This window comes from Ixodes scapularis, unplaced genomic scaffold (assembly GCF_016920785.2).
Source record: "Ixodes scapularis isolate PalLabHiFi unplaced genomic scaffold, ASM1692078v2 ptg001708l_1___fragment_3__unscaffolded, whole genome shotgun sequence".
NCBI lineage: Eukaryota > Metazoa > Arthropoda > Arachnida > Ixodida > Ixodidae > Ixodes > Ixodes scapularis.
In genome coordinates, this window is record NW_024610188.1 from 113579 (window position 1) to 125965 (window position 12387).

Below are 12387 nucleotides of genomic sequence, written 5' to 3' on the forward strand. Positions count from 1 at the left end.
AAAAAGGTGCACGTTTGGCCCATGATCTCAATCGGAGGTCCAGGTGTTTTTCTAGTAGGTGTACTTGTAGAAAGCAATCCCAACTTTTGGATTAGTTCATTGTACCTCAAAGATGTCTGGCTTTATTACAGCGAAGCTGTTTATGGCTAGGCCTCTTGTGAGTTTTTCATGTGCGTCAACAAAAACTCTACGCTCACACTGCTACACGCACATGCCTTCCCTGTATAAAAGATTCAAAGTAAATAACCAAAGTAAAGCGTTGACAAATGCGTGTGCAAGATACCATTTGTTTTAGGCTTTTGCTTCAGAACAGTTAATGCTGCAGATGCCGGCACATGGATCACCATTCATGCTTGGGGTAGATATTAAGGGTTTCTCAGATTTGCCGCTGTACGACCCAAGCCGGCCATGTCTAAGCTCGCACCACCTTCTCTTTGTCGTCGGTACAAACGCTTGTGTGCCTATAGTTTCCTTTCCTTCTGCTCTCCTGGGGTGGTGGTCCCGTCGCACGTCTAGTTTCCTCCGGCTCCTCTGGGCAGCAATAGTTGGCCACGAAATAATGACCACCGATCAAGACGTGTGTGCGTACCTTTCGTCATGATGACCACCGATCAAGACAATAAATGTGTTTGTACCTTTGTTCAAAGTTCTGTCTCATCTGTGTTGTGTGCAAAACAGCTTCGCTGGTCTTCCAGCTCCACAGAGTGAAATGGCTCGTGATTTTTAATCTCAAATCTGGGCCTTTTGTTTTCAACAAGTGTTGACATCAAGGCTTGAATATATTTGTTTTGTGGCGAAAGTTGCTGCTGTTGTACATCAATCGCTTAGAGTGCGACCGCAACGTCGGAAGATGGAGCCTGAACTCCCAGGTCATAGCCGTAAACTCGCTGCAACACAAGCTTGTATGTAAAATACAGCCATCTGTATATTCATCCTTTACAAGCCCCTTTTCCATCAGCTTCTCCGATGGAACGTTACCTTTCTGGAGGACTACTTCAATAAGCTCCGGAGATGTGACATGCCCTGGTAGCTCCTTGGTCGATTCATTTTGAACTTGGGTAGCGGTTGGAAACTACTTGGTCAAGGGCCCGAGCAACAAAAAATTGTACTCACATGTTCCATATCCAGCCGACTGCACCAAGCTTATTCCTCTCTTTTGGGCTTTCTTCAGATTTTAACAACCTACTCATTGTCATCGTGGTTGGCGTCATGGATGCCACTGACGATCGCCACAAGTGCTCGGTGATCCGTAAGGCAAGGCAGTGCATGCACGTGCCAACTCGTGGCGGTGGCAGCGGTGAACTAGGACGGATTAGCACTCGCTTGGCGAACGAAAGCCTCAAACTGCCAGCACCATTAGGAAGAGTATACAGCTGTGGCGATGTCGGAGAAGGCGTATGTTTTCCCTGTGATGTTGAGCGGTGAAGGGAGGTATAAGTGGGTAATGTTGAAGTTGAGAGGTGAGTGGGGAACGCAAGCAGAGAAAAACTAGGCGGATCTCTGCGAGAAAGGCAGCTGTAAGGTGACGGGTTCTAGCAGAACAGTTTTACGTTTAGAGCTTGGTTTGAGAAGTAGAGATGTTAGTGAAATCAAATGGCGGTGGAAGTTTTGAAAACCATTTAACATTACCCATAACAACTGGATACTGCCATAGTGTGGCTTGGTATAATGTGAGTACTGTTTGAAAACAACTGTTTAAAGCAGAAAACAAGAATGCTCTCCCTTCATTGTGCATTTACTGGGGAGATACCGGGGCTCCCCTCTTTTCTCTTAGTGCGGCACGGCCCACAGGAAGACCAGATTTTCCTGGCCTTGTGCCAAGAGGGGAAAGAAGGGTATTCCCATAGGGGTGACTACAGCCTTGATATCTCCGCAAAGTGTCGCCCTTAAAGCTATCTAGTTAAAAACTCAAATATAACTCGGTGTTTACTAAAGACATTTTATTTGGGTGTTTAATTGAGTCGATTAAAGAGGATTTAATATTGGTCTTTCATTTGCTGTCTTTAAGTGACGGTTAGCCACTGTAGGAAAATATTTTTTGTGCAGTGCAAAATCTGAAAAGAAAAACTATCTCAACCACTCTGGAAGCTCGTTCATCGTGACCTCAAGTCGACCCTGGTACTGGCAGAAGGGGCTAGAATGGATGAATTAATGTTTACGTACACAGTCGAACCCGATGCTTGCGTATACAGTTGAACCCGGATATATCGAATTCAAAGGGTTCGATATATTGAAAATTTGATAAACAAAAATATGTTAACTTGAGCTCCAGTTGAAATTTCCGCGCGTGTCTGCCAATACCGAAGGTTGCGACAAACGGGACCTTACCAAATAGAGCCTCTAAGAGCCGCTAAATACAGTACTAGAGCTTAGTTGGTGAAGATCACAAACATTGCGGCGTTTACACACGACTGTGTTTGCAATCGTTTACGCCTGGCTACAACCTCCACACAGTGCCGACAACAAAACACAAAAATAATTAAAACAACAAAACAGAAAAAGCAGGCAGGCAGAAAATGATCCATAGAATAAAGTTAAGCAAGTAACGAAAAAAAAGCCTTACTAAATTCAAGCAGCAAAAAAAACAAAAAAACTCTCAAAGCAAAAACGGTTAGAGAAAAAGGTAAACAAATATATAAGGCGTTCAAAGTGCTATTGCTCAACCGTTGTTGACGCACTCAACTTGACAAGACTTTTTTTTTTCTTTTTTCCGCGTACTTTTATTTTGGGGATAAGGGGTCGCGCAGCGACAGTGTGAGTTCGGGGAAAGAGAGCACACTACCATTCCAACAGCGGGCACTCCCTCCCTCCCTACGTGCACGGTGCATGCCCTTCCCCTTGCTTTTGCCATCCTCCATTTTTTTTTTTCTACGGTTGCTCTTCTTTTTAACAACTGCTTTTTCGCTGCATACCCCCATGTGCATATGCTGGTTTGGGCACTGTGCTTTGATCGCTATATCGAGTGTCACTGCCATTGGAGTTTGGTACAGAAAAACAATGCTCCTATACAATTACATGTGATTTTCAAGGGGTTGTTTGGACTGTTCGATATCAATAATTTGAAATACCCGGGTGTGATATAACCGAACTCGACTGTATAAAGACCTAATATTGTAGTGCTTGCCAAAATCACTTTATTCGAATGCCCAAATAACACATACTACCAATTACGGTGGATTTTCCCTTCCACGACAGGCAACGTAAATAAGACCGGTATGTGTAAAACTCAGAGTTCCAGCCGATGCTACTTGCTGTTCCCGACCACTCTGACAGATGCCGTTGATCAAAGAATTCGAGCAATCTGTGCATAGGATGTAAAACGAAAGGGATTGGCATGAATTCCGGTTGATTTCGAGTCGGAACTGACAGCTTTTCAAGGCGGTATGTGTAACGCTCGCTATCCTTCGGCATCCCAGCTCTTTAACATATTGTGTTAGAAGCTGCAAATCATGATAAAGACACAATACTAAGTTTTTGCGTGGAAGTTCCCTTCAACACCAGCTTGGCTTCACTGCACGAGGCATGCAGTCGTGGAGGCACGCTAATCAAAAGACAAACAAAAGGCATTCTAAACAAAAACAAAAAAACAGAGCACTACAAAAAGTCTCAAATATGTCGGGACACTTCATGCTTGCAGAATGAAATGGCACACACACACACAGATGTCAAGAAAAGTTCAAACAATGTGTTTATTAAATAAACCTTCAATATTAAAATTAAGATTAAACCCTTAGCTGAAGAGACTCTGACAGGAAGGCATCTGGGTTTGAAATTTCACAAAGCAGACCTGAAAGTGAGAAAAAACACTTGTCACATTTTACGCAACAATTTGAAACAAAGGTTTGAAACTTTCTGCACTACTAAAAGCATGTACCGGAGTAATCATAACTTTATTATATAAAGAAAAAAAGTTGCCTTTAACAAGATTTAGAATTGCAATACAGTCTAAAAACCAATTAAAACAACCATTAAAAAATTAGATGTTTACATGTTAGATGTTAGATGTTGCTCTGTAATGCAAAATTAAAGTGCAGCTCTTGAGGAGGAGGAGGGGAAAGTATGCCCCTCCTCCTCCTCCTCCTCCTCATTTTCCCCTCCCCCCCAGTTTCCCCGCTAAATTTAGCTGAAAAATTTATGCCACGTGACCTCAACACCAATTCAATTCCCCACTAGATTTAGTAGGGAATTAAATTTGAGTTGAGGACTTGCGCTGAATGTAGCGTAATTACGCCGATGCCGACAAACCTGGGAACGGGCGCCTAAGAGCTGCACTCGAAAAGCTGCCATGTATGCAACAATAGTAGTTTACAAAGTAGTCTGTAGTTTACTGTCCTTTGCTATAAGAGCTGCACTTCAGAATTTGGCCATGAAGAAAATCTTTTCGCACAAAAACATCTTGCAAAGAAACTACAAATTCTCAAAGATAAATTTTTACGTTTTGCAGCGTGTCACCGTCCCAATGTGTCCTCAACAAATTATAGAAACAATTATCACCTGTGAAAGCAAAGCTTTCACAAGCAAAGCTAGGTGGCACAAACTACTACCCATTACAGCGGGTGCAGCTAATACCATGCATCCATCCGAACAAGCGATTGTCCACAAAAAAATCAAGACACCCACCCATGACATCGCACTACTCTGCGAACGACTGGCACAGCAGCAGTTGCTCCTCGAAGTTCCTGAGCAGCTTGTCTCCCAACTCCAGCATGGGCTGGTCGCTGTGGCGGATGTACTCGGCCAGGGCAACAGACCAGCCGTCCTCGTTCGTGCACGACACCTTCTGCAAACAAAGATTCGCCTGGCGTCAACAAAACTGCCCAACTGTGGTATCCTTCGTGTGCAAGGATAACTGTTAACCATACGAAAGAATGACAGCTCACGGGTTTTTTTTCTGCCTGAAGAAATTACTAAAGGAAGTGCTAAAGGTGCTCATATATTCTCTAAATATTTTAAAAGATAAAAATATGAGGCGATACAATTTTACTTTAGTTTATCAAAAAAAAAAAAAACCTCATCCAGTGTTTTTTTTTTTTTAAATGTTTAGTTTTTTGAAGTTTTGTTTCTTAGGAAACACGAAATAGTTTCCATAAAATGAGTGCTCAAGAATCCAGAAACCTTCCTTTTTTCAGGGAACACTAGTCACTGATGATGTCATCAGTGACGTCACTAGCGGAAAAATTCCCCGCAAAATCTAGAGGAAAACATTCCCCGCTAAATTTAGCGGAAAAAATTCCCCGCTAAAGTTAGGGGAAAAAATTGCCCTGCTAAATTCCCGTCAAATTTACATGCAATGCTCTCACCAAAGATGTGCATTTGCTGTGACTTGTGTTAAGCACACGTTGATCCACATCCATGTTAGTAGTGGGGGACTTTCCACCTTCTCCCCTCAGTACCCTTCCCTCCTCCTCTTCCTCAAAAGCTACGCTCTAATTCGGCATTACAGGAGATTGTGAACGTCTTTTTTCATTCTGGTTCGATTGCAACAAAATTTCGACATGAAAAGAAAATCATTGGAAGAGCGAACAGTGAAGGCACAATTGAAGGAAACTGCTGTCAAAGGAATTCTGGCCGCTCAATAGCGGGCGTCATTAAAGTGCTGGATGAAATTCTATATGGTAGTACCGTCAGGGTGGTGCATGACGGTCAAGCCGAAAATGACAGAGTGTTTTAGTGCTGCCAGTGGCCACAACAGATCAATAGGTGTGCTTTTGCAAACAGTGATGCATCACTTGCAGTAACAGTTGTCCAATAGGAATGTGCGCATTTGCATTTCGGACGCACCATGAGCCAGAAATAGCGAGGCTTTGCCGGCAACCAGTAGAAGCACCCGCGGCATGATCAATCAATGGCGATACTTGGGTTAGTCAGAACATCCGGCACTTTCGGTATCACCGGATACCCGGTGCCACCTGCCTTGAACATGATGGTGTACAGGCCGTCCACCATGGCCAGGTACAGGAGGTAGGGCTTGTACACTGCAAACTCCTTGGGCTCCTGGTCGGCCAGGGCGGAGCAGCCCTGGGGGCTCAGGTGCCGCGCATGCGCCAGCACCAGCATGCGGCGCACCAGGGACACCTGCTGGGAGCGCCACTTGGCAGGGGACCACACTGCCAGTGCCATGGTGGCCCAGTAGCAGGGGCCCTCACTCTACAATGAAACAAACTGATTATTCGAAGAATGGTAGCTCGTAACCCTTTCCTACGAGCCAAAGATCTTTTAACGCAGAATCTGTTGTAGGGCTGGGTCTCATGGGAAAAAGCGGCACGTTACACTCGACTTACACATGATCTTACATGATCACACGTGACACCCAGACGTCATGTAACTTGACATCAGGTTCGGATGTAATGTATGTCATGTGACGTCGCTCCTGTGACCCTTTGACACCATGTTACAACACACAGAAATAGTGCATGCCAAGCAAACCAAACACTGCGTTGTCGGAGACAACACATTCTGTGTGTCTCCGAGTTTATAAGATATGATCAAGACATGCTTATATTCTTCAAGTGTTCAATGTTCATATGATAATATCCTTAGTGCAGTAGAACCTCTCAGTTCAGTCAGTTCACCTCTTTGGAGTTAAAACCATCCTGACATCAGTAACACCTGTACGGTTAAGTGAAAACTCTCTGCTCTGCCCTAATCTTCTCCATATTTGTCTCACAAACGAAGCAGTGCTATACCTTGCTCGTGTCTCGGATGGAGGATCCAGAGATGGCCTTACCTCGAAGCAGTTTTCAATTTGCCGCTCTGGTGACATCTCGAGAAAGTTGGACAGGTTTTTCTCTTCTCTGGCCACACATCTTGTCCTGAAAAGTCAGAAACAGTTCTTGACTTCCTCCCATGGACAGACAATTTATTCACGAAGCTGCGATGAGGTTGGTGTTGCGAGAGGAACCGGTGCGAGTATACAGCTTTGGAAACATAACTTGCAGGGTAACAATAGATTTAGGTTTGGGCAAGCCAGCGGGCACGGAGAGAGTAACTAAATATCAGTGCGTCATATTTTAACCGGACGACGTGGAAACCTCCTCCACCTACGGGGGCGACCCGCGGTGCTGAAAGCATGCGATATGTGACATCTTAGGTCCCGGGCTTACTACTGGTCAGAGCCGCTAAAAGCTTCTTTTTAGTCGAAATACAAAATATAAGTGGTGCGAACAGTTTCAATTATTTATAAAAGTAGTTTTTGTTCAGTACTTTAGATGAGAAAAGAAACAAATGCAGTTTATAAAGTGGGGCACGCCGTCGTCTGTGGTCCGCTTTCCGGCAGTAAAATCGTAAAAGTGGTTAGGCCTAAGAATGGTTGCGTCGCTCTCCGTGCTGAGTGAGCTTCATAGGGTGCTTTTCCTTTGGCAAAAGGAACACCCTAAAAAGATTCGCAATTTTCAAAACATGGTCACTGTGGCGCGCACCCACCCAGCCGTGGGGCGCCTCCATCGGTGGAGACGTGCCACAGTACCTTGCCTCCAAATATGTGTAAATTTTTCGGGAAAAAAAGGGTCTTCACTATGCAAGTAAATAAGGCATGTTATTTATTAAGATTTCATTCACGCTGCTCGTTAGATAGTTAATCATGTCCAATACTTTTTTGTGGTCGTTATGAATATGCAAAAATTTATTTTGATAATATTCACACTTCGCTTTTTTTCAAGTCAGAGTTCAATTTGTTTCTAAATTTTGTGAACTCAAAAGCATGATACTTGCAGATTTTTCCCCCGATTCTTTTACACAGTTCACCAGTTGTCCACGGTTTTCTAATCTTTCTAGTAGGGTTGTGCGAATAGTGGATTTTGAGTTTGAATCGAATTCGAAGCGAATAGTGATTTTGGTCGAATATTTTCGAATCGAATATCGAATACTTACCGTTCAAGAAACCTTGCCATTTTTAGAGGGAAGTTTACAGAAATACTTCCAAACTGGACTTCTCACGCTGTCGTTAGTCCATCTTGCCAACCGACTTAGCTGCCATCATTTTGATGATGTCGATGTCATCCACTCACCTTGTCGCTGTAATAATATAGTATTGCTTCGAAATATTATAATTTAAATGTTTTGAAACCGTGTTTATGAGTTTTATCGGAAATAAAAGTTTCTGAGCTATTATGCATGCTATGAGAAATTTCTCAAGGTGTTTATTTCTATCCTAAACTTGTTTTTCTAAATTTATATCTGGACGTGGCGGTGGTGAGAGAAAGTCCAGGGCGCCAAGATTGGCGAAGACGGCGCCGGTGTCTCTGGAGTTCGTTGCTCGGTTTCTTTTGCCCGTTATTAAAAAAGTTGATGAAATAATTACGATGAATATATTTCAAAGTTCCCACCATAGTATTTATACCGTTTTGCCGAACGTGTGAGTATATTCTTATCTTTACTGTCTAAAGATCAGAAAAAAACGAAATCGTTTTTTTCTGGTCTTTAGACAGTAAAAAAACTTACGACCGCGACTTTGCGAACACTTCGAAAAGCACGAATATTACAACTGCTCTCGAAGCGAATATCGAATAGAGTACTATTCGAAACTACTATTCGAAAATTCGAATATTCGCACAACACTACTTTCTAGGTCTTTCTTTACTTTCCCGGAGGGGAAAAGCTGCATCATAACAACGCTTGAATTTTGTGAGGCAGCTTTTATTAGCAACTGATTAAAATAGTTAAGTGGACGTTTCAATATTTTACCAATAACCAAGGTGGTGGGTAGAGGTGCTATCCTAGCTGTTGCACCAGTCTGTCTGGCGGCCACCGCACAGAGAAAAAAGGGGCCGAGCACTTACGTGTTGATGACGTAGACGACCATGTGAAGGATGTAAGGGATGAGGTGCATGTTGCTCTGGGGGCCTCCTCCCCCGCTGTCTTCGCTAAAGGAGCGCTCCTGAGCAAAGCGGGAGATCAGCAGCTTCAGGTCGTGCAGGGTGGAAACATAGCCCACATCCAGATGACCCGTGCAGTCCTGGATGTACGTGTTGTGCCTGAAACGGGGGGTTGAAAACATCACAATGAAAGGAAGGTCACCACTTCCACACAAATCAAAGAAACCAGAAAAAAAAAAAGCTAATTAAAAAGAGGAGATGTGTTCTTAGGAACATGCTTTTAAGAAACCTATTTCACTGTTCAATATAAGAATCATTAGCTTAAATGACATTTCCACTAAGCACACACCCAGTGCAAGTGTGATTTGAGTCAACGATTCTTGTACTGTAGACATGCACAAGATGCAGAGCTTGCATTTGTGCTTTGCTGGCATCTATGTTGAAACATACTGCAGTATTTGTTGTAATTGCAATTAAAACCATTGATGCAAGCACAGTGCAGTAATTAAGATGCGTATCTTAATTCCAGCTTCACCAGCTTCTGATGGAAGTAAACGAGTTTAATTCATGGTAACTGTTACTTGAAATTCGACAAAATCAGATACATAGCAGTTTGTTATAAACATCACATCTATGGTCGCTGTCATCCACTCTGTGTCACCTTTAGCTTGCCAAGGGAAGTCTCAGTGAAATGCCAGTCACCTGTTTGAGGCTTCCAGTATACTCCTTTTCGCGTGACCAGGTTATTCCCTCGCTTAACAGGACGACAGTTAAAATGGTACGTGTAATCCTCTCTCCAAAATGCATGTCCGCAACCCCGTTTACAAGACTGCATGAACACCCCTCATGCCCGCAGTGCGGAATTCCAGTTTTGTGGGTATGGCACTCATCACTCACCTGGCCAGACAGCTGGCGAAGGCAGACTCTGGCACCTGTGGCCCCCACAGAGGCAGCAGACCATTGCACTTGGTGTTGGCGTTCTGCAGGGCCGCACTCTCCCACTCGTCACGACCCCTGGCATGCCTCGGAGAGAAGGGAAGGAAGCAACAACTTGTTGGCTCAGTAAGGTGCCAGTGGCGCAGCTTGCTCTTTGCTTGATATAATTCGGTCGCAGCTGCATTGTAAAAAGGCCCTATCGAGCGTAAAAGTCGGGGTCCAGTGTTCTTTGTATGTCTTGTGTTGTTGCGGACCTTTGTCTATTGCGTTCCAACGCGGCGCGCCCGCCATGCCTGTCTCTTGCACGCAGCGTGGCGCTTGTGTGGTTTGGCGATCTGTGTTGGAAAGTGAGCGAGGGGCCCCCTTACCGCGGCTGCAGTGGAAAAAGCGAAAATATGTAGGCGAGCTGCTCGATAGAGGACCGGAGAGCACAGGAGAACGCGGCCATGTGGATATTTCGCCAGAGGGGCAGGGGGGGGGGGAGGGAGAGAGGAAGGGGGAGCGTTGAGGGTACATGAGTGTAGCATGAACAGTGGGGAGGTAGATAGCGCTTTCCCCGTGATCATGTGGGTTTCTGGGAACAGCGGCCACCTATGCCTACAGGGGGTGAAGAGGGCGCGCCCGCCATGCCTGTCTCTTGCACGCAGCGTGGCGCTTGTGTGGTTTGGCGATCTGTGTTAGAAAGTGAGCGAGGGGCCCCCTTACCGCGGCCGCAGTGGAAAAAGCGAAAATATGTAGGCGAGCTGCTCGATAGAGGACCGGAGAGCACAGGAGAACGCGGCCATGTGGATATTTCGCATTGGCGGCTGCCAGAGGGGCAGGGGGGGGGGGGAGGGAGAGAGGAAGGGGGAGCATTGAGGGTACATGAGTGTAGCATGAACAGTGGGGAGGTAGATAGCGCTTTCCCCGTGATCATGTGGGTTTCTGGGAACAGCGGCCACCTATGCCTACAGGGGGTGAAGAGCAAAAAAGAGCCTTGCCGCAATTGACGTGTATGTGTGAGAAACGACAGGGGGAGAGAGAGCACTGTGCGCCTCTGCCGTAGTGTGGTACAGTAATCTCTCGTTATAACGATGTCTCGGGGCGAGGAGGAAGCGTTCTACAGAATCAAGGTCAGAGGAAACACGCCACCACCCAAATATGCCACAAGCATAACCATCGGTACGGAAGTCACCAACAGATGGACTGTGCTGCCCGTCGGTGCCCCTCGTCTCTCGGTAGTCCTCACAATTTCTGCACCATTAACCATAACCGAGTCCCGGCAGTACCATAAGGAATCTCGACAGCAGTTGCAGCAGGAATAGACCTTGAGTTCCGTTTCCATCTAGGACTCAAAAAAAAAAAACTTTCAGCCTTTCCTCTTTGGTGAAAAAGGAAGACTAGTGAAGCTGTTATCTTGACGACGTCTAGGACGATTCCTAGAGGACGACGTTTAGGACAATCTCAAGGACGACTTCTCGGACGACCTCAAGGACGATGCCTAGAGGACGATGTCTAGAGGACATCAAGAAGAACCTCAAGGACGACATCTAAAACAACCTCGAGGGCAACCTCAAGTACAACGTCTAGGACGACCTCAAGGACGACTTCTAGGACGACCTTGAGGACAACCTCGAAGATGACGTCTAGGACAACCTACAGGATGACTTTTAGGATGACCTTGAGGACAATCTCTCAGACGACCTCAAGCACGACGTCTAGGATGACCTCAAGGACGACGTCTAAGAAGACTTCTTGATTGTCGCCAAGAGAAATTCAGCCTTTCCACTCTGGTGAAAACCGGAGTGGAAAGGCTGGAAAGGTTGCCGCCATCTATGAGCGATGGCGGCAACCAGACAACCGGTAAGCCAATTGTCTGGTTGCCGCCGTCTTTTATAGATGGTGGTAGCTGCCCAGAGTATTGTGGCGACATTTGTTTGCTGGCGGACATGATCCTAGGGAAACTACCATAATATTCCGAGTCATCGCCCGCCCCCCCGCCGCCTGAAATCCATAAAAAAAAGTGGGGTGGGCCATGTCACGGCGAGTGAGTACAGCAAGTTGAAAAAAGCAGAAAAAACTGCCCATTTTTCTCTGCGTATCTAGCGCTGCTGCACAAGAGATACATTAAACCCAAAACTCAATTCAGTTTTATTGTTATATAGAAAAAATGCTCATGAAAGTATACTTTACTATCGCGAAGTTCGTTGCTTGCATACGCGCTAGGAACAGTGCCAATCTGCACACAGCGCAAACGTTTTTTCCGTGAAAGCATGTCACCCCTATGTTCTCCGAGTTAGTAAAAAAAAAAGAAAGAAAGAAAGAAAAGTCTAAATGGAACAGCGCGGAACATAGGACAGAAGGAACAGGACAACACGAGCGCTGACTTACAACTGACTGTTTAATGAGAAGCGAAGGAAGAAGAAGAAATAAGAAGCGAAGGAAGAAGAAGAAATAAACTGAAAATAAGGATTAATACAAAATACTTGCAAAGGAAATAACTAAAAGATGAGGGAAATCCTTATTTTCAGTTTATTTCTTCTTCTTCCTTCGCTTCTTATTTCTTCTTCTTCCTTCGCTTCTCATTAAACAGTCAGCTGTAAGTCAGCGCTCGTGTTGTCCTGTTCCTTCTGTCCTATGTTCCGCGCTGTTCCATTTA

The 12387-nt window shown here is 45.0% G+C and overlaps 1 pseudogene; it reads right to left on the reverse strand.

Annotated features, from left to right (window-relative positions):
- Positions 1-4417: 4417 nt before the first annotated feature.
- Positions 4418-12387, reverse strand: part of LOC120851105 — a 54640-nt pseudogene continuing 46670 nt past the window's right edge.